The sequence below is a fragment of the Cryptomeria japonica genome, chromosome 10, assembly GCF_030272615.1.
Source record: "Cryptomeria japonica chromosome 10, Sugi_1.0, whole genome shotgun sequence".
In the NCBI taxonomy this organism is placed as follows: domain Eukaryota; kingdom Viridiplantae; phylum Streptophyta; class Pinopsida; order Cupressales; family Cupressaceae; genus Cryptomeria; species Cryptomeria japonica.
In genome coordinates this window covers 128354428-128379351 of record NC_081414.1, presented here as the reverse complement: position 1 = coordinate 128379351, position 24924 = coordinate 128354428, and positions in this window count along the sequence as shown.

Genomic DNA, 24924 nt, shown 5'->3' with positions numbered 1-24924 from the left:
AGGCAACCCTGTAACCATGTCATGCTGACTGAGCTGCTGCAAGTAGCGGTAATTCAAGTGCCCAAACTGCTGATGCCACAAACGACTCACCTCATCTGAGTGAGTAAGCAATGCCAGTGAAGGAGAATCAGGAACAAAATGAGAAAAATGATAGAGCCAAGAATGGTTATCAACTTTTCCTATAGCAACTGTAGACCCATTGTGCAGATCACTAATAACCACAGAATCAGGTGTAAATTCAACTCTCTTGCCAGAACCTGTATGGGTGATCTGGTAGACAGATAGGAGATTAGTTGACAAAGAAGGCACACAAAGAACATCATGAAATGTCCCATCACCAACGTCAAAAAACAATCTCCCAAGAACTTCTTCTGGTGTATCATTACCCATAAGAATATCAGGCACAGAACATGACTCCAAGGATGAGAAGCTTTCCTTTCTATTGGCCATGTGGTGAGAAGCACCTGAGTCAATTACCCAAGAATCTGGTTGAGAAGCTCTTGCAACTAAGGCCTTGCCCTTTCCTTTCCCCTTACTCTTTTCTGTGTTCTTTGAAGATCCTTCTGATGAGACTTGTTTAACAGAATCAGGCACCTGGATATTGTTCTTCTCAAGAAGATGTGACAAGTGATCAATCTGTTTCTTCAAGCACTTATGTTCATCATGACCAAGTTTCTTACAATAAGAACACTGAATTTTCTCCTTCTTAGGCTTGTCGCCTTTTGAAGAAGAGGCATTATACATTGCTTTAGAAGCAATTGATGTTTGCTCTTGCTTCTTTTCTTCTTGGTTCTTTTGTTTCTTCTCTTTCTTAGCAACCCCCTTTTGATCTTTAGTGCCCTGATTTGCAGTCAAGGCATGAGATTTAGAGGGCTTGATTGTACCCATTTGAACCAATTTGTCTTGCTCCTTAGTGAGTTCATTAGCAAAATCATCTAAAGAAGGCATCTTATATGTGGTTCCCAAGGCACTTTTTGTGGCATAGAATGTAGAAACAAACACAGAGTAGTTAGGACCAAGTTTGGAAAGAATGCTAAGAATCAATTGACTATCTTTCTTCTCTATCCCACACTGTTTCAACTGCAATCTTAAAGCCTTTAGTTTTGTGAAGAAATCCTGAATTGTATCAAAATTGCATGGATTTAACCCTATCAACTCATTCTCCAATAAATGTCCTCTTAGTTCATCTTGTGCACCAAAGAGTTTTTCTAAAGTAGTCCACACATCATTTGGTGTTGTAGAAGACTCAATATGAAAAAGTAAATCTGGAGATACAGACATACATAGAGTTCCAAAAGCTTCATCAAGTTTGTTAAACCATTTAGGCTTTTCTGCAATTAGAGATGGTTCAGTTTCAATACCCATAGTTACTCGAAACAACCCTAACTTCTTAAGTTGTATAGTCATTTTGGACTTCCACTCATAGTAGTTGTAAGGTGTGAGTACAGGTACTGTTAATTGATCCATTTTAATGAAGAAAGAAAGATTGTTGTTGTGCAGGAAGGAAAGCTCAATGAAGAAAGAACATGCACGAGACACACAAGACACCCCCCCTTTTCCACTCAATCAAAGAACCCCCCCAAGAAAATTTGATTTGGCACTTTATATTTAGTGCGTTTACAATTGCCATCAGCAAGAAATACTCAGTGGACTTGATCTCAATGCTATTACAGATCCTCAAAAGGAGCATATGCTGAAAATATAACTTGGGCACAATACCCAATAAAATAAACAACACCACTGCAAGCTACACGAAAAAACATTCACTTTCAAAAAAAGAATCACTTTGATCTGAGGTTTTATGCAAAAGTTATGCCTTTTCAAAGTTTCCAAAATGAGGACTGTGCAGTGTCACGACTGAGAATCTGTAATTTCTGAAAAATCTCTGCATCCAAATCAAAAAACGCCTACACTATTGCATAGAGCACGAAAAAATAGCCAAGATCAAAAAAAATTCGTGAGAAACGGAGTCCGTATGAGCAAGAACGGAGCTGTTGAAAATTGTCTTCAAATCTGAAACTGCCAACGGAGAGGGGTATGGATGAAGCTTTCTGAGTTCGATTCTGCAAAATATATAAGCTGCATGCAAAAAATAAAAGATACTCAAATGGTTTTTTGATGCGGTGAACAAAACCCAGAAGGCGTTTTTCCTGATTAGGTACAAAAGATGTAGATCTAATGTAAATCAGTCGCCTTTAGCAACAAAAAACGACTCCAGCAACCAAAACATGGCATGCAAAGGATGTATCAGCTACCTAAGATAAGCAAAGGCATGCTGCAACCTGCAATACTGATTGAAACACAAAATATGCAAGCCGATTGACAGAAACAAGATTTTTGAATCTTCATAAATCCTTTATGATTCTCCAGATCTTCAAAAATAATGCAAGAGAAGAGAATACATGATTTTACAAGATCTCTACAAAGAATCTAACCTTACAAAACTCGCTCTGATACCATGTTAAAATCCGTAAAACAGATTATAACCCAGAATCAATTGAAAGAGTTAGAAACATATACTGTAAATGCAAAAACAATTGAAACAGCATAACAACGATACCAAGAGATTGATGTGAAATGCTCGAATGGAAAAATAGCATCAGATAACTATCTCCAATATCGAAATATGGAAATACAAGCTAGGTAGCATCTTATATAGATTAGAGAGAGGGAAGAGGTGGCAACACCGACCAATGAGGAGCAACCATCTATCGTACTAAAGATAGTAAAGTATCTTCCCAAGATAGCTAATGGATGCTTACATGTAGGAAGGTGACACCTCATAATCCTCACCTAATTAAACATGCTTTATTAACCTAAGCAAGCTTAAATAAATGTGTAGGAAAAACCTTATAATAAGGAATAAAAAACCTACACTAACAATATTAAATCCTATCAGCCCACTTTTCCCGCATATAGCTATTTCGGTAATTGGTTTATGTGTTCCGGTATTGATCTTATGTGTTCTACTATTAAAGTTTTAATTGCTTAAGGTTCCCATAATCTGGTGACAGGTGATTCACCCCCTCTCTCATTTGTCCTCTAGTTATTTGAACTATCTAACAATTGGTATCAGAGCTCTGGTCCTCTCTGCAGAAGCTTAACAGCTTGAGAAAAATCCTATGGCGTCTAACAATTCAAGTTTATCTAGTTCATCCACAGTTGTCTTTTAGAGATAAATTCCTAGGCTTGATAGAACAAATTACAGAGTATGGAAGATTCAGATGGAGACTCATCTGAGATATCTTGGTAAGGAAATTTGGAGATCACTGAGAATGGGGTTACTCCTTTTAATCCAGGATTAGGCAGTCCTCCTCTAGCAAACTTGGATAAGGAGCTTGAAATAATTGTAGAGCTAGAGAAGCCCTCTTGTGTGCACTTTCTGATCAACAAATAATGGGATTGACTCTCAAATCATCAATAAAGGCTATATGGGACAAGTTGGAGACTCTAAGTGAAGGTGACCCTAAAGTTAAGATTGCTCAACTTGATGGTTACCGGGTGAGATATGAAAATTTGAAGATGGAAGAAGACGAAAGGATTACTGCATTTATGAAAAGGGTAAATGAAATTGTCATGGGAATTCAATGTTGTGGTGGATCTCTAAGTGAAGATGAAATAGTTTCTAAAGTACTGAGAGCTTTACCACCGGCTTATAAGATGAAGGCTACTGCAATTAACGAATTGAGAACAATGACTAATACTTCTGTCAATAGGGATACCTTGGTTGAGAAATTAATTGCTTTTGAGCTTGAAGAATTTGGACCTTTTGGAGTTGTGAAGTCTGAACCTGCTTTTCATGCATTTACATAATCATCCAGAAAGGAAGATTGGAAAGCTTTGTATGCGAAGAAATTGGATGATATGAAGAGAGAAGATGAAGAATTTGGGCAACTTGAAGCCCTATTTGCTAGAAGAGTACCTAAAGGATCGGTAGGAAGTAAGTATGAAGGGAAATCACCTTTTAAATGTTTTGCATGTAATAAGATAGGTCATTTTGCATCTAGATGTCCTGGAAGGAATTCAAAATTTAAAGAAAGAGCTAGAAGATTTTTTAAGATATTAGAACAAGAATAAGTACAGGTAAAACAAAGATAAATAATGTTACTTTGCAGATGAGGAAGGTGTGATTGATTTTGTTGATGAACCGACACAAGACTTTGCTAGTGGTTCCGACAATGGAAAGGAATTGGTGTTCCTGGCTATCAAGGAAGATGTTCCGGCACTGGAAAAGAATGTACCTGAAGAAAAGGCCCTTGCTGGTAAAATTGAAGATAATGATGAATGGGTAATAGACAGTGGATGTTCACATCATATGACTGGAGATAAAAAGAAATTTCTATCTTTGCCAGAATTTGATGACAGTCTGGTTAGATTTGGAGATGACAAAGAATGCATGATCAAAGGAAGAGGAACTATATCGTTAGATGGTAAACACAATACTGATAATGTTTATTATGTTGAAGGTTTAAGGCATAATCTTTTAAGTGTAGGACAGTTGGTGGATAAGGGATTTCAATTACAATTCAAGAATGGAAAATGCAAAATCATTAATATATTTGGATTGGAGATTGCAATTGGTACTCAGACAAAAATTATATATTTCATTTGAATTCCAGTGAGAAGACATATTTGATTGCACAAATTGATGAGAGTTGGCTTTGGCATAAAAGGCTATGCCATGTGAATTTTAATTGCATGGTAAAGATTGGTTCAACTAAGGCAGTTAAAGATATACCTAAGATCGTGAAGCCCTATAATCCGGTATTTAAAGAATGTCAAATGGAAAAATAGGTCAAAATCTCTTTTAAGAGTATAAAAGACAAATCTAATGATGTTCTTGATCTTATTCATATTGATTTGTGTGGTCCCGCTAGAATCAAAAGTTTTCAAGGTGATAGATATTTTATGCTAATCATTGATGATTATTCTAGAATGATGTGGGTTACTTTTCTAAGGGAGACATATGAGGCTTTTGAAAATTTTAAAATCTTTAAAGCTAAGGTTAAAAATGAGACATGATTTAAGATTAAGTGTTTGAGGTTAAATCATGGTGGATAATTCACATCCAGTGAGTTTAATAACTTTTGTGAGAAGCATGGCATAAAAAGACAATTTTATGCTCCCCGGACACCTCAACATAATGGATTTGTCGAAAGAAAGAACATAACTATCTTGGATGCTTCTAGAACCATGATAATGGAAGCTAATCTACCTCATATCTACTAGAGAGAAGCAGTGAGCGCAACAGTTTATGCATTCAACGAAGTTCATATCAAAGGAGAAACCAATAAGACACCTTATGAATTATGGTTTGGCAATACACCTACAGTTAAGTATTTTAGAATCTTTGGTAGTAAATTTTATATCATGAGAGATGACTTCATTGGAAAGTTTGATCCTAGATGTGATGAAGGAATATTTCTTGGTTATTCTAATGAAAGCAAAATATATATAGGTGTTATAACAAAAGGTTGCAGAGAATTGTGAAGAGCGCTAATTTCAAGGTGGATGAGCTGAATAGAAGTCAAATCAGAATTTATGAGCAAGAACCAACAGTTTAAATGATCATAACTGAATCGATAACACCTTTACCGGAACAAAATGTTGAACCAGTTACTCCGGTAGTATCAAAAAATTCAACAGTAACTGAAGAATAGGAAAGAGGAACAGGGAGTCAGAAGACTCCTAGGTATGTAAGGTTGAATCATTCAGAAGATCAGATCATTGGGGATAAAAACAATGGAGTGATGACAAGAAAAAGATTGTCATCTAATGAGGTATGTTTAATTTCTCAAGTTGAACCGGTATCAGTAACTGAAGCATGTAAAGATGAATATTGGATGAAAGCTATGGAAGAAGAATTAGATCAAATAGAAAAGAATAACACATGGATTTTGGTTCCCCGACCTAAAAATAAGAATGTTATTGGAACTAAATGGGTTTTTAGGAATAAATTAAATGAAGATGGACAAGTTGTGAGGAATAAAACTAGATTGGTTTGTAAAGGATATTCTCAAAAGGAAGGAATCAATTATGGTGAAACTTTTGCACCTATAGCTAGGATTGAAGCTGTAAGATTATTTCTTGCCTATGTCGCACACAAAAACTACAAGGTTTATTAGATGGATGTTAAGTGTGATTTTCTGAATGGGGATCTTGATGAGGAAGTTTATATTGAGAAACCTGATGGTTTTTTACTTTCAGATGATAAAAATATGGTTTGCAGGTTAAAGAAAGCCTTATATGGATTGAAACAACCACCTAGAGCTTGGTATGCAAGGTTGGACAAATATACTTTAAAACTTGGTTTCACCAAAGGTAATGCTGATAGTAATCTATATTATAAAGTCATTGATGATGATATACTGATTATTGAGGTCTTTGTTGATGACATCATTTTTGGAGGTGAGGATAAGTTGTGCCTGGAATTTTCTAACAATATGGAGAATGAATTTGAGATGTCTATGATTTGAGAAATGAAAATTTTCTTAGGTTTGCAGATTACTTAAACTGATAAAGGTATTTTCATTTGTCAAACCAAGTATGCAAGGGAGATGTTGAAGAAATTTGGTATGGAAAATTATACCGGTTTGTACTCCTATGGTTACAAGTGAGAAATTGACAAAGAAAGATGAATCTACACTCGTAAATCCTACAAGATACAAGTCTATGATTGAAGGTCTGCTATATTTGACTCAAACTAGACTAGACATAATGAATGCAGTTTGCATTGCATCAAGATATCAAAGTGATCCTAGAGAAAATCATGAGAGTGCGGTGAAAAGGATTTTTAGATACTTACAAGGAACATCTGAATATGGTTTGTGGTACCCTAAAGATGATGACTTTACTTTATGTGCATATACATATACATATTGGGTAGGTGATGTTGATGACCGGAAAAGTACCGAGTGGAGCTTTCTTTCTTGGAAAGAAACTTATTTCATGGACCAGCAAGAAACGGTCATGTACTTCTTTATCTACTGTTGAAGCTAAGTATGTTGCTATTGCTACTAACTGTACACAAGTTCTATGGATGAAGCAAAAATTGAAGGACATAAAAGTGCATTGCAATGGATCGGTAGTTATTCACTGTGATAACTCTATTGCTATAAACATATCAAAGAATCTGGTATTTCACTCTAAGACAAAGCACATATCTATCAAGTACAATTTTTTGAAGGAAAAGGTGGAAGAAAATGAAGTTAGACTGGTTTATGTGAACACTAAAGAGCAGATTGCAGACATCTTCACTAAACCTTGGCCTAAAGAATCATTTGAGTACCTCAGAGATAGATTAGGGGTTTTTGCCCCTCCGACAGAAAACTGATTGATGCTATTTGGCATCAGTCCTGTATGCATTATCAGAGATATTATTCATTCCGGATTGATGTGGTGATGCTACTACTCAGGGGGAGTAGTTAGTCTTGTGATTTAGTGGTTTATGATTTTGCTTTGATATTTATGTCAGATCTCTGGTATTGATGTCAAAGGGGGAGAGATATTCATGTGAAAAACTTAAGGAGTTATATACATTAGGGGGAGAAATTTGTAGAAATTAACTGTGATATCATCTATAGGGAGAGTATGGATCAGAACTTCAATGCTATATTCTTGTGTGGGAGACTTGTTTGGAATTCCTTGGCACTTATATGTTTTTCATATCTAGTGTGTAATAACCCGCTTTACTTAACCCAATAATTTTTATTTTTTAAAAAAAAAAATTTATTTAATCATTTGTGTTTGATTCAATCGCATACTCTGGGCATCTATCCAATTGGATTAGGCATTCATCCATCCGGGATGAGCATCTAACCATACAGGTTAGGCATCTATCCATACGGATCAAGAGGTTTCTTCTATCCAATACGGGATAGGCATCTACCGAAATGGGGTAGGCATCTATCCAACTTGAGATAGGAGGTGCTCTAGCCAGAGACTTAGACTCATTGGGACCATCTGGGTCCTGAGTCACTAACTAAGTACTACACTCCTCTAATAGGAGTGCACCGAGGTCGCTGTCCTTAGGAGCTATTAAAATAACATAATGCAAGCTTGAATTCCACCTCAGAATTTGGCCTAAAGCCTCGGGAAGTCAAGCAAATCCATACAAGATTCCTTTCGCGTATGCGTTGAATTAATTTTTCCTTTATTTTCCTTATCTTTAAATTAGGAGGCTTTGTAGTCCATCTATTATACCAAATCCTAGACCCCATCCTCGAACGCCTGAGTACTAGGGACAACTTCATCCCTAGACTGCCTACATACATGTTTCGGCACATGATCAAGGCGTAAAGTATGTAGTTCTATTTTCTAATCTATGGTTTCATGTAAACCGTTTGGTGGGTACGCAACCCTTTCTAGGGTCAATGTCCTAGACAGTTTCTTTGTGGTTGCTACCCATGATGGTAGATTTTAAGCAAAGGCTCGAGGTGGCTTGTGGCCTAAAACAACTAGGTCCTAATACCTATCATAAGCGTCACCCTTGACCCAATTGTCAATCGTCAACAACTCTTTGAGATTAAGCCAAGTTTATAAAAGAATTTCACTCAATCAACTCTAAGGGGTTTACTAAAGTTTATCTAGTGGATGTAAATTCATTTTAAGTTTATCTTATTAGGTTGTCGATCCAAGGGGGATTGCTCGCCCCTTGGATTTTAACTTCCAAGTGTCCCTTATTACGCCCTGACGATTTATAGGGACGATACCACAATTGTCATTGATGCAACTTTATTAGGCGTTAGGTGCAGTAGTTCAACATGATGACATTACCCATAAGTGTGACCCAGAGGCACCATATATACCGAACGCTGCTAAGTTTTAGTTTCCAACACCTCTTGTTTAGTTTATAACTAAGAGATATAACTCTTATATTCAATGAACTTAACATTATTCTAATGTAGATAGAATTGAAACTCATATTGAGAAATATGCCATGAAATTATCTCTACGTATAAATGAAGGAAATTCTCTTGAAGTAGAATCTTATTAACATTCAAAAGAAGAAGAAATTTAAATAAGAGATCTACCATCTAATGACATCAATTCCACAACTAGCATGGATAAATAAGAAAGTGTAACTTGTATAGAAATAAAGGGAATTGAATAAATACACCACCATTAAAAGTAACTTGTATGACGTTAAATTCATCTTTTTTCTAATTTTACCCCCTTTTAAAATAATATTGATACTTAGGCAAGAAAGGAAATATCAATCTAAATTCGTGAAATAAATGAATCATCCAATTAAATAAATCTACTTAGTTAAAATTCATTGTGAAGAATTTAAATTGTTCATTCCTATCTAAGTTTTCCAATCACTTGACAAAATGATTTCCCATTTATCTAATCTAGATTCAATTGTTGGGACCTATTTCCAATTTTAATCCCCTTTATAATTTACAAATAGTGATACAATAAAATTTGATAAATTAACAATCCTTTTCTATGTATGTATATTCATATTATTAAAACTGATAATTACAAAATAAATTATTAAAATTAGTGTTAACATAATCTTAATATATTAATATTATTAATAAATTATTATATTTTTATTCCATTTAAAAGCTATTAATACATAATCTTACTTTGATTAAGTTTTATTTATGGAAATAATAACTACTGATTTATTTATTAGTGGTTTAATAAAATAAAAAATATAGATAATAGTTGTATGATGAAATTACAGAGAAATAAAAAAAAACTTACTCCCGGGAAGAGTAGGAGGGTTTTTTTTTTAGTTTTTTTTTTACAAAGAATGATTTTCTAGAGGCATCAACAGATTTCACATATTCCTGAGATATTTTTTTTTGAAAAGGTTTATTTACAGAGAATGATTTTCCGGAGGCATCAACAGATTTCACATATTCATGAGATATATTTCTTTGAAAGGGTTTATTTACAAGAATGATTTTCAGGAGGCATCAACAGATTTCACACATTCCTGAGACATATTTTTTTGAAAGGTTTTATTTACAGGGAATGATTTTCCGGAGACATTGATATAAAGAAAGGGTTTATTTAAGAGAATGATTTTCAAGCAACATTGATATAAAATAATAATTTAAGAAACAGACTTCTCAGAAAGGAAAATTTCAGAGAAAATAGTTTACACAAGGCACCAATAATTTGTTGAATAGATTTTTGAGAGAGTAGTTTTATTTTATTCTTACAGAGAATATCAAATGATAGTTTTGATACTTAATATAAGTATAGATCCGATAGCCAACAAGATGAGGGCCGGGGGGGGGGGTGAATCATACAAACTTAATCATCAATGAAAACATCAGATTCAACCTCAGTAACATATATCAGTCATAGAATAAAAACTATCAAACATGCAAACTCAAAAGCATATGAACAATATAAACCTCATAACACCAGATTTAACGTGGAAACCCAAATAGGGAAAAAGCACTGTGGGATTTCGGACCCACTAAGAAATATACTCTTCTAGAGTATGCTCGGTTAAAAGCCAATCCTGTTAAAGATTACAAAACACATTGCTAGATGTGACCCGGTTAAGGGATTTCCCTCAGATCTGTTAGGATCTTCACTTTGTTAGAAGTGACCTTGTCAAAGGATTTCAAACACTCATTTAGAATGTCACCTTGTTAGAGGATTTACTTATAAGACTGTTAAGTCCACTCGGTTAATACTAAAGCAGATTCTTATTTGTTCAACACAATCTAGACATAGAACTATTCTTGTCTATCTGCTGGGCATCAATACTTTGTTATTCCAATAGGTCTTCAAGCTTCTGTGCTCGGTGATCACTATGTAGCATCCCTATGCATACACTTGCTCGCATCCACTATTTATCAATAGTTCCTTATTTATAAACAATCATCTAATCGCTTAATCTCCTTGATCACATTTCCGATGATCAATCATAACCATCAGATCTTCAATCTTGTCAAGGTTCATTGTATCTTACGATCTGAAAAACATTTTACCTTGCCTCAGAACTTGCACAATCATCTTGGAACTTGTGTTAGGGTAATGCGGTTCAATCTGAGCTGTAGATCTTCTTGCTGACTTTCCATTGCCTTAGATTTGTTAACAAACTTCTTCCACGGCTTGCCAATCATTGATCCGCTCCAGCTCATCAGCTTCTTTCATTAAATATCACATGTAAACATTTAATGCATTCTGTTATAGCTCGGTTACAACTCGATGAATACTAAACTTTACTCGGTAGACATTCTGTCTTCATTAACCGACTGCGATAACCTTAGGGTTTACCGACTAGGTTCCTTAGGGTTTGCCGACTAGGTTCTTTGCCCGATAACATAGTGTAGTATTAACCTTTACATTTTACAACATATGTATGATGTTAAAACAATCTAAAACATCAAGATCTCATCATTGTCTGACTCGGTAGAGTTGCCCATTGAATAACTTATCCCTTTATTCACCATATTCTTTCCTGTGTCTTTACCGACTTCTTTATAATCTTCATATCATATTTCTTAAGATATGGCAACATCATACTAAATTAGAAAATCAATTTCTTGACATCAATGACAAAATAATAATATCAAGACAGTAAAACATCTTTAATCAGTTATGTCCATAATCATCAACAACCTTCTCAATATCCTTGTTATATTGCCAACAATCTCCCCCTTTGGCATTGATGGCAAAACCAATTGATTTGACCGTTAAGAATTCGGATTGCTGTGATTCTGAAATGCTGAAATGCTCTCCCCCATACATCAAACTTCTCTTCTGGTTTTCTCTCAATCTTCTCAGGTCTTCTCCTCCTGGTAGTCTTCTCCTCCTTGGGTAGGTCTTCTCCCCCTGGTAGTCTTCTCCCCCTTTGACAACAATGCCAAAAAGAAAAGAACTAAAACATAAGTTGTTTCTTTAAGAAGTTATTTCCTGCTGATGTGTATCAACTGAGTCTCTGTCAGAGCATTTGTTTACAATTCCTGTTCCCTGTATCATTTTCTGTATTATTCCAATATTGTTCCAGTACACTTTCAGAAAAGTATTCTTAAAGTGTATCACTCCAGCATCAGCTCCCTAAAAGATATTCAATAGATTCATCGAAGTGATGCTTTCACCGTACTCGTTCAATGAGTAAGAGATAGGGGTAGGACCCCTAACTTACTTCTGAGATATTCAAAAGTGTCCTTTGGTAGTGGCTTGGTGAAGATATTAGCTATTTGTTCCTTTGTGTTAACATATTCCAACACCATTTTCTTTTCATGAGCTTCTTCTCTAAGATAATGATATTTGATAGATATGTGCTTTGTCTTAGAGTGCATAACAGGGTTCTTTGAAATATTAATGGCACTAGTATTGTCACAGAATATAGTTACTGGCTCGGTAACTTTCTCATTTATACCTTCCAACAATTGTTTGATCCATGCAATGTTGGTACAATTCAGTGTTGCAACAACATATTCAGCTTCGGCTGTTGATTGAGAAACACATCCTTGTTTCTTGCTAAGCCAACTCACTAGTCTTTCTCCTAAGAAGAAAGCTCCCCCACTTGTGTTTTTCCTGTTATCAATGTTGCCTGCCCAATCAGCATCAGTATAGACTTTCAAATCAAAATCATTTCCTTTCTGATATACTAAGCCATAATCTTCAGTGCCTTTCAAGTATCTGAAAATTCTTTTGATTGCTGTCATGTGTATTTCCTTAGGATCTGCAGAGAATCTTGCAACAATACCTACTGCATGTGCTATATCAGGCCTGCTGTAAACAACATATTGTAATTTTCCAATCATGGATCGGTAGAGTGTCTCATCAACAGATGTAGATTCATCATTCTTTGATAGTTTGCAGTTTGTAGTCATAGGAGTACTTACTAGCTTTGAATCCTCCATTCCAAATTTCTTCAAGATTTCCTTTATGTATTTGGATTGAGTAATGAAAATTTCATTTTTCATTTGCAGTATCTGTAAGCCTATAAAATACTTTATCTCATCGATTAATGACATCTCAAATTCTTTGCTCATTTCATTACCAAAGTTCTTGCATAAAGAGTCATTTCCACAAAATATAATAGCATCAACAAATATGGCTGAGATTAGTATTCCATTTTCATCATTCTTCATGTACATGTTGCTATTCTCACTTGTCCTTATAAAACCAATCTTAATCAAATAAGAGTGCAGTCTTTCATACCATGCTCTAGGTGCTTGTTTCAGACCATATAAAGCTTTGTTCAATTTACATACCTGATCTTTATTATTGTCTTCAACAAATCCTTCAGGTTGTTCAATGAAAACTTCTTCTTCTTATATTCCATTTAGAAATGCAGATGTTATTTCAATCATTGCTTGAATGTGTTCTTGCTTTGCCTTTATCTCTTCCATAGTCAATGGATAGGTGCTCGGTGTAACAAAATCATTCTCCAGATAGTATATAGCATATTCTCCAACTCCTGATAGATGTAGCTTCATCCTTTTCTGCCATGTAGAAAAACTTGACTTATTCAGCTTAGGTGCATCCCTCTTATACATCTTTGGATATTTAACTCAAGTGCCTTTAAAATTTCCTTTCGGAGTCCAAGGCTCTGATACCAATTGATAGTTCTGATACTTAATATAAGTACAGATCTGATGGCCAACAAGATGAGAGGGGGGGGTGAATCATACAAACTTAATCATCAATGAAAACATTAGATTCAACCTCGGTAACATATATCAGTCATAGAATAAAAACTGTCAAACATGCAAACTCAAAAGCATATGAACAATATAAACCTCATAACACCAGATTTAACGTGGAAACCCAAATAGGGAAAAACTATTGTGGGATTTCGGACCCACTAAGAAATATACTCCTCTAGAGTATGCTCGGTTAAAAGCCAATCCTATTAAAGATTACAAAACACATTGCTAGATGTGACCCGATTAAGGGATTTCCCTCAGATCTGTTAGGATCTTCACTTTGTTAGAAGTGACCTTGTCAAAGGATTTCAAACACTCATTTAGAATGTCACCTTGTTAGAGGATTTACTTATAAGACTGTTAAGTCCACTCAGTTAAGAGATTTCCTGTTACTTTCACAAGCTAACAGTAATACAATCTATCTGCAACTTTACATCTAAAATGCTAAAGCAGATTCTTATTTTTTCAACACAATCTAGACATAGAACTATTCTTGTCTATCTGTTGGGCATCAATACTCTGTTATTCCAACAGGTCTTCAAGCTTCTGTGCTCGGTGATCACTATGTAGCATCCCTGTGCATACACTTGCCTGCATCCACTGTTTATCAATAATTCCTTATTTACAAACAATCATCTAACCGCTTAATCTCCTTGATCACATTTCCCATGATCAATCATAGCCATCAGATCTTCAATCTTGTCCAGGTTCATTGTATATTATGATCTGAAAAATGTTTTACCCTACCTCAGAACTTGCACAATCATCTTGGAACTTGTGTTAGGGTAATGCAGTTCAATCTGAGCTGTAGATCTTCTTGCCGACTTTCCATTGCCTTAGATTTGTTAACAAACTTCTTCCATGGCTTGCCAATCATTGATCCACTCCAGCTCATCAGCTTCTTTCATTAAATATCACATGTAAACATTTAATGCATTCTGTTATAGCTCAGTTACAACTCGATGAATACTAAACTTTACTCGGTAGACATTTTGTCTTCATTAACCGACTGCGATAACCTTAGGGTTTACCGACTAGGTTCTTTGCCTGATAACATAGTGTAGTATTAACCTTTACATTTTACAACATATGTATGATGTTAAAACAATCTAAAACATCAAGATCTCATCATTGTCTGACTCAGTAGAGTTGCCCATTGAATAACTTATCCCTTTATTCATCATATTCTTTCCTGTGTCTTTACCGACTTCTTTATAATCTTCATATCATATTTCTTAAGATATGGCAACATCATACTGAATTAGAAAATCAATTTCTTGACATCAATGACAAAATAATAATATCAAGACAGTAAAACATCTTTAATCAATTATATCCATAATCATCAACAACCTTCTCAATATCCTTGTTATATTGCCAACATCAAATACATTTGAAAATTTCCTTTCTTACAATCACAGAGAAGTAGACTACTCAAGAGGGAAAATAAGGGAACAAAAAGAAATACACACAATTGATCAAACCCTCATTCAGAGAAAAATAGGCTTCTGGTGCACAAACTTTATAATCACAGAGAGGTAGAAAGAAAAATTCACTATTAAGGAATAAGATTTTCATTTGATTGATCAAACACACGGGTGAGTGAAGGTTTTAATCACAGGAAAGAAAAAGAACAAAAATAAGAAACAAGATTCATACACAGGAAATTAATTTTTATTCAATAAAAAATATACAGGTAATTAATTTTTATTCAAAGTAAGTTTTATTCACTGGAAAGAAAAGAATAAAAACAGGAAAACAAGATTCATGCACGGGTAATTAATTTGTATTCATAGAGAGAAGAATTAATTCTTGGAAAAATAACTAAATAGGAAAAAATAGGATTTTTGCACAAATCTAGACTTAAAAAGAAAAGAAAGCAAAAGCAAGATCTCTTTCCTTCTTTTTCCCTATAGAAAATCAATTAAATAAATAGATATCCTTACATGCATTTTTAAGGAGAAAAGGTTTACTTTTTTTTTGAAACAACATATATATATATATATATATATATATATATATATATATATATATATATATATATATATATAGAATTAATGGAATTTCCTTCATTAATTTTTTTAATTGATTAAGATGGTAGATCTTTTATATGAAATAAATTCTAAGAGAAAAAATAAACTATTTCTTGCAAAATACAAAGTTCACGTATGTCAATTAAAAGAATGTGAAGAGAGGAGAACCTGGATACTCGAAGCTCGATGTAGAATCCCCTCCAAATTCTTCAAGCTAGCCTCCCTTGATCCTTCCTTGCAACTTTGTGAAATTTCTTCAAAACAACTAATTAACAATCCTACAATGAAATGTGACTCCAAAGAGAAACCTACTACTTTCAATAACTTGAGAAAATTTCTTTCTTCAAAATAACAAACTCCCTCTTTTCAAAATCTTGCATATATTATATAGAAAAGATCCCTCAATTCCACTATCAAGAGAATTAATTGAAAGAAAAGATTATTTTCCAATATTGGATCCATGCAAAATTGATTAATATTTTAGTGGGGGAAGTTACATGCAAGAAAATTAAAGAATGAAGATTCTTCTAGAAGCTTCTAATTTCTCCTACAACATGTGCCTATTTGAAAATTGGAAATTAAATAATGCCTATTTAAATTATATTCTCCAAGTGTGTATGCGTGTCCATTATTTAACCTTTTATAATAATTAATCAACCATATTCAATAGCTCAACCACAAAATGATATAATAGTAATTGTATCAAATCAAAAGTGATAAATGAGGGTTATGACATAGTGTTGCCATCAATGCCAAAGGGGGAGATTGTTGGAAATTTGGAGGAATTAATTATGTGTTGCATTGATGTTTTGTCATTGATGTCAACACTAGCTGCTTTGGTTGTTTATCGGTATCTGGTTGGTCTTGGTAGGTTGTTTGGTTTCTAGTTGGTTAGATCATGTTGATCTGGTATATGTTGGTATGCTTTGGCTTATGTAATTATCTTAGATCTTCTATTCATGCTACTCAAATTCATGTTCAGTCAGTTGGTTTTGATTTGGTGATTGAATGCTATCTTATATACTGGTAAGCCTGGTTTGTTGATCTAGTGAGGGTTTCACCGACAGAGCTTTGTTGAAGATCTTTTGATATTATGCATAAGTGGTGTTGGTGCGGCTTCTAGTAGAGATTCAGGATGCTGATGGTGATCGTGTTCGAGAATTGGCTGATTGGGATAATTGCTTTAGCGTGTGTGGACCTAAATTAGGTCCAGTACTATCTAGGTTTTGGACCGGCTTAATGTAATGTGTTGTTTGGTCTTCTCAATGTGCTTCCGGGATGACTTATGGGTTGGATGATATTTGTTTGGTCTCAAGCCGACATGTTTTATAATTATGTAATTGGTTTATTGTCTGGTGGCCGACCTTATTGTTTATGGTCAGGGGTTTGTATATATATGTGTATGATCTCATTGTAAATCATGATGGATAATAGATGGAATGGTATAGGAGCGAATAATGTAATAATCATTCATGCAGAGGATTTGGTCGATCATAGGTGATCGAGTTGGGTTTATGCAAGAGGATTAAGTCCTCTGGTGTGATGATACTTTTCTCTATGGTTAATTTTGTCATTAGCAACAGATTAAATAAATAAAATATTAATCTAAATATAATGCAATCAACCTTTTACCTATGATAAATAATTTAATAGTAAGGTGTTTAATTTACTATTTATTATGAAGTGTTTACACAATATTTTAATAAAGGAACCAAAGTAATTTATTCCAGTAATGATAAACTAATTACTCATAATATATAAAACATTGAGATAATATTTTGCAATAGTGAAAATATTGGGGCAATGACTAAATAACATCGATTAATACATATATGTAAATCATAGAGAGGTTGCTTTCTTGTACATAGAGGATTAGTTATAGGTATAGGGTTTCCAGGCAAGGGAGCACTCCAGGAGGACACGGTTCTTACACAGAACCCCACATGCCTTCACGACATGAAATAAACACAGTTCTTACACAAAACTCCACATGCCTTCACGACATGAAATAAACACAGCCCTGGCTAGGACACTCCCGGGTGTACATTGTACCCCGAGTTGGACACACACTATATGTCCCTTCTCCAATGCCCAATGCCCAACCACTAGACCTTAACTATCCTCTCTCTTTTGCTTTTTTTTCAATTTCTTTTTCCTCTACTATTTTCTCCCTCTGTGTCCTTCTTTATTGATTCATAGGTTTTAAATAATGTCTCAAGGGTGGTAACAAAAGTCATAACCCTTCATAATAATTATAATGTCCATAATTATATTTATTTAATACTATTTATTATAACTCCATTCTACGGAAAAAAGTCCCATAACATTTCTCCCCCTGTAATTTAGCCGATGTCCTCAGTAGCAAGAGATGTACTTGCATCACATCTCAAAAATTATGATCAATAAATCAATTACTGACATTGAATATGTGCATACTTAATTGTATTTCCATTTTTATTTTTATTCATCTATATTCTTGTCATCTTTTAATTTGACAAATTTCACCAGTTCCATAATCATTTTTCCAATGATAATATTTTCATAAAAACGTATCATAAATATATTATTTAATCTCCTATCTTTTTAAGTTGATCACTTTATTTAATATTTTAACTACTTTGCTCTTTATAAAAGTATTATCATACAACAATTACTCCTATATAGTCACTCGTAAATTATAAAAGTATAATTATATACTCAAAATACATTCCAAGATGGTATTCATGCATTCCAGACTACATGAATTTCTTCTTTGCAAAACAAATACACAATTGTCTTTTATATATAATAACTTTTATATTATTGGGTTGATCAAGTCCAATAACAAAGTATGTAGTAAAATAAACCATGGTAATCTTGTCGTGCATTTTAACAATAACTAAAGAATATCAAATTATTAACATGTATTGAGCACTTCATAGGGAGACATTAGGTGTAACCATTAATTTATTAAAATCCAAGGGTGAAGGTTGGTTTAATAAAAAAGTTGATAGTTTGTCTAAAACAATGATAGAAGATGAGACTTAACAAGAACATTGGGATCTAATGATGGCTATAGAATATTATTTTATAGGAAAATCATAATAAAAATTATAGAAGCACAAGAAAACTAGTGATCCCTAGTAATTTCTATGATCCTAAAGGACCATATAATGTTTATTTGTTGGGTTTACCATTGCTTTCACAATGTTTGTAAATTTAGTTGTATCATTAGATTAAATACCATAATATTATTAGCTTTGTGATGAATTCTAAGTTTTGAGGATAAGTCAAGGGCTTCATTGCATCTTTCTATATTGTTGCTACCATAAAATCTTCAAAATGAATATCATTAAATGAAGTTCTAAATATATTTGATAAATCTATCCCACATATATTATTTTAGAGGTGGTTTCTCTCCCTGTAAAAATTGTACATGTCCCCATGTCTAAAGGTAATAAGAACATTTTAGTTCTGAAACTTTTAAGCCATTGTATTATTTAACTAGCATATTCTAGTAGCTAAAGTATTTTACCAATTTAAAAAATGATCTTAGGACCTATGGGTTATGGGCCCACAATGTAACCTAGATCAGACTTAAGTAAATCTAGATGTGATATTTTATTTTTATTTTTATGCCAAGAGCAACAAATATCAAGTTGGGGATCTAGCAAGGAACTAGTGAAAATAATTTTAGAACAAGGGATAGAAATGCATCATCTGATTTAGAAATGCATCATCAGAGAGTTGCAAAAGGCAAAGTTGATGCGGATCTCTCTCTCTCTCTCTCTCTCTCTCTCTCTCTCTCTCTCTCTCTCTCTCTCTCTCTCTCTCTCTGAAATCCAGGGTTTTTTTTAGATACTCATAGAAAACTAAAAAAAATATAAATAAAATTAAAACAAATGTCATTGGTTCAATTTTTTTTTAATACATACAACAAACTAAAATATAATTTAATTCTAAAAGATTGATAGATTATGTGTAATCTAAGGTTTATCTCTCAAATCTTCCTATTCCTCCCTCTTTAAAAAAAACTTACAAAGGGTTAATTAAAAGTTACTGTCTACTAAGAATGGTTACTATTTCTCACATAATTTACCATATTTACATTTAAAGGTATTAAAATTTGGCCTATTCTATTAGTAATAATTTCTTAATGAGAAGTAATCCACTCACAAAGTCATATTTAGTAATAAAAATGTGATGGTAAATACTTTGGTAAATGATTTATAGGGAATCTAATAATGTTGAATCAAAACCTAAAATAAAAAGTAACTACTATTTTATTGTCTTGGTGGTAAATACTTTGGTAAATAATTTATAGGGAATCTAATAATCTTGAATCAAAAAGTAAAAAGTAACTACTATTTTATTGTCTTGGGGATTTATTTTCTAATGTGTAATGTAGGGAAGATAAATGTGTAGCAACAGAATCAAATAAAATTGGATGATCTCGTACAGTCTCTCAAGATCGATTTGGCTCTAATACCAAATGTGATGGTACTTTTCTCTATGGTTAATTTTGTCATTAGCAATAGATTAAAAAAATAAAATATTAATCTAAATTTAATGTAATCAACCTTTTGCCTACGATAAATAATTTAATAGTAAGGTGTTTAATTTACTATTTATTATGAAGTGTTTACACAATATTCTAATAAAGTACCAAAGTAATTTATTCCAGTAATGATAAACTAATTACTCATAATATATAAAACATTGAGATAATGATTTGCAATAGTGAAAATATTGGGGCAATGACTAAATAACATCGATTAATACATATCTGTAAATCACAGAGAGGCTACTTTCTTGCATGTAGAGGATTAGTTATAGGTATAGGGTTTCCAGGCAAGGGAGCACTCTAGGAGGACACGGTTCTTACACATAACCTCGCATGCCTTCACGACATGAAATAAACACGGTTCTTACACAGAACCCCACATGCCTTCACGACATGAAATAAACACAACCCTGGCCAGGACACTCCCGGGTGTACGTTGTACCCCGAGTTGGACACACACTATATGCCCCTTCTCCAATGCCCAATGCCCAACCACCAGACCTTAACTATGCTCTCTCTTTTTCTTTTTTTTCAATTTCTTTTTCCTCTACTATTTTCTCCCTGTGTGTCCTTCTTTATTGATTCATAGGTTTTAAATAATGTCTCAAGGGTGGTAACAAAAGTCATAACCCTTCATAATAATTATAATGTCCATAATTATATTTATTTAATACTATTTATTATAATTCCATTCCACGGGAAAAAGTCCCATAACATCCAGTATTGAGCTTAACGAGAACTGTACTTAGACATATGAGATGCTATTATTGCAGCTCATTCTTCCTTCCGGATTGTAGTATGGATTTCTATGTAGTCAGTGAGACTCCTTTTGTAATGAGCAGTGTGCTCTAGGCTGTTGGCCTTCCTGCAAGTGCAGGCCCCTCAATTTGTAATCACATACTTACTGCAAAATTATTATCTGACTGTGGGTAGGCTTCCCACCGTGGTTTTTCCCTTTACTGGGTTTTCCACGTACAAATCTTGGTGTCATATGGTTGGTATCTATTCTCTAATTGTTGGTTGTGCTTAATTGGTATATCTGCTATTTCGGTAATTGGTTTATGTATTCTGGTATTGATCTTATGTGTTCCGGTATTAAAGTTTTAATTGCTAAAGGTTCTGGTAATCTGGTGACAACTGATTCACCCCCCCTCTCAGTTCTCCTTCGGTTATTTGAACTGTCTAACATAATTAAATAAATAATTATTAGTTAATACATGATAACTCTAACAGAAATTAATTTGCAATCCTTTTTGAGTTATATTTTACAATGACAAACTCATATTCATTCTCATATCTAGTGGAGCTTTTAGAAATCAATTACATAAAAAATACATTCATATGCTTTTGTTCCCTTATATTTTGTGCCCATTTTGATTAGTGTCTCAAATACAATAACTAGCTTACAAGTAGCATATTAATGTGTGAATTCAGCTCATAACTACCATATACAAATCCCATTTATCAATAATCTTTTGATATTTTAGCCCAATCTATATATTTGTTGTTTCACCCTAGATCAAATTTGTAGATGTAGACTTGACCCAACTTACTTCCACACTTGTAGAACTAAACCTTCACCTTTAAAAATTCAAAATTCAAAATTCAAAATCAAACATTAATAACGATTTCACTAGCCATTATGAACTAACTTAGTGCATATATTTATTGATTGTATGTTCAAATATTATATCTAAATACACACATTCATTTTATTATAATCATGCTAGAATATGAGAAGAGCATCTAAATAAAAGAGTTTAAAATGAAAATCCATTTTATATATATCTCCTTGTTATACCATCTGAGATCTATTGTTCGATTACTTGTTGTCTTCAATATTTTGCTCAACACCAAAAACCTAATTTGCTGAGTATCTAACTGACCCTCATAATTTGATAAATCCTCTAGAATTGTTCCTAAACACTACCTGTCCTTGTGCACTTTCGAGCATTAGAGATCAAGGTGAGTGAATTCTAACAATCCAAGTCAACTTTTATAGTTTTAGATTGGCACTCATATATATCATATATGCATTTGCGTACATGATTCTAAATGATAAATAATTAATCTACTAAATATAAAATCATCTAAACAAACTTCAAAAAATTAATTCATTAATAAATCAATTTTTAACATCTATATTATCATATCTTCGATCTATCAATGATCAAGGAAAATAATTACTTTAAACTATTAATAGCTTAAGATAGTCAATTTAACACAAGATTTTTTGAATTATTTGAATCGTGAATAATCAAGGAGAATAATTACATTAAAGTATTCAATAATCTAATAAAGTTAATTTAAAAAATTAGATGGGCACAATTTTAATGTTAAACATGAAACAACACATTAGATCCACCGAAATATCTTACAAAGTAATGTGTGGGGTCTTGAGCCACACCAAGGTATTTAAGTAAAATTATATTTTATAGACCTTGTTTTATTTTAATTATTTAATGACATTATTTTAATTCCAATTTCTAGGAATATAAGTGCGTGTGCATTGGGAAATATGAAATTAAATATTTTGGATTTGAACATGCTTGAAATCTATGTACTTAACTACTTATTGCATTGACCTTGAAGACAAGTAGCTCTTAATTTAACTTAAAAAAAATTAAAGATTCCTCACACATATATATAACAATTTGTTATGTAAGGACATTTTTAATTCATAATTTTATATATTGGGTGTGTATATAATATGAGTACAAGTTAAAAGCACTTTTATCATTATATTTGTTTTAATGTGAAGGAGCAATTTTATATTGTTAGTTACAAGGACATTTCTAACTAACAATTTTATATATTGTGGAAGATATATAATTTGAAAGTACTTTCATCATTATATTGTTTCAAATTAAAAGCAATAATATTTAATTATGATTCTTTATCAAATTTCAAGCGTGTATTTCAATATAAAAAGTATATGAATGAGGTTTCAAATTTATTGAATAATGATGGATCACAATCTAATTTTAAATATGTATAGTTGTGTGAAAAATATTCAATAGTTTAAGATTCATTAAGTACACACATTTCAATTTCAATTATGTACAACTGTGTGAAATGAATTTTAATAGTTTAAGATTCATTGAACATACACACATCCATTTATGTGTGCGCGCACACAATAAAAATGATTAGTTTTGACTTTTTAAGGTTAGTAAGTAGTCCAAATTAACGAGTATAATTCATTATAAGAATAAAAAAAGATATGAAGTATCACATCAAATACATATCTTGAAACTGGAATATAAATTGATATAAATAATTTGGAATAGATGTTATTTAAATAAAAAAAATAACAAACAAGAAATAAAAGAAACCATTTATTTTAATTATTTACATTCTTATATTAAAACAATTTAAAAATTTGTTATCATATGTAATCTAAATATCCTTATAACAAAATAAATTTTAAGAATATTATTTTTCTTACTTATCATATATGCAATAATTTCCCTTATAATATTAAAAATAAATTCTTAAAATTAATTAAGAAATAATAAATTATTCAAATTATTTCTTATAAATTAAATAACCCCTATATTGAGTTTCTCTTATGCATGATTTGATTACATTCAAATAATCTATCAATCTTTATCTTATGTTATATTTGTTTCATAAAAAATAAGGTATTGTTAAATAGATGAGATTTAATTAGGTTATAGGTCCAAATTTTATTAAAGGCACAAATTTCTTTAATCTAATATTTTTATTCTTTTAATATGTACATTCTAAATAAAATATAATTTATTAATTTAATAAAATATTTAAAATTGACTAAAATTTGTTATTACTATTAAGTATCATTGCAAAAGGATGCATTTTAAAAAATAAGAGCAATGAGAGATTATTGAAGATGATTTACTTTTAATTATGGTTCTATCAAATTTCAAGCATGTATTTCAATATAAAAAGTATATGAATAAGGTTTCAAATTTATTGAATAATGATGGGTCACAATTTAATTTTAAACATGTATAATTGTGTGAAAAGTATTTTTGTGGTTTAAGATTCATTGAACACACATTTAAATTTCAATCATGTATGAATGTGTGAAATGTATTTTAATAGTTTAAGACTCATTGAACATACACACACCCAACTATGTGTGCCCACACACAATAAGAAATAATAGTTTTGACTTTTTGAGGTTAATAAGTAGTCCAAATTAATGAGTAAAATTAATTATAGGAATCAAAATAGATATGAAGTGTCACATCAAATACATATCTTGAAACTGAAATAAATTGACATGAATATTTTGGAATAGATGTTATTTTAATAAATAAATAAATAACAAACACGAAATAAAAGAAGCTATTTATTTTAGTTATTTACATTCTTATATTAAAACAACTTAAAAATATGTTATCATGTGTAATCTAAATATCCTTATAACAAAATAAATTTTAAGAATATTATTTTTCTTACTTTTGTATATGTAGTAACATAAAAAAAAAAATTCTTAAAATTAATTAAGAAATAATAAATCATTGAAATTATTTCTTATAGATTAAATAACCCCTATATTAAGTTTCTCTTATGCACAAATTGATTACATTCAATTAATCTATCAATCTTTATCTTATATTATATTTGTTTCATAAAAATAAGGGTATTGTTAAATACATGAGGTTTAGGTCCAAATTTGAGGTTTCGGTCCAAATTTTATTAAAGGCTCAAATTTCTTTAGCCTAAT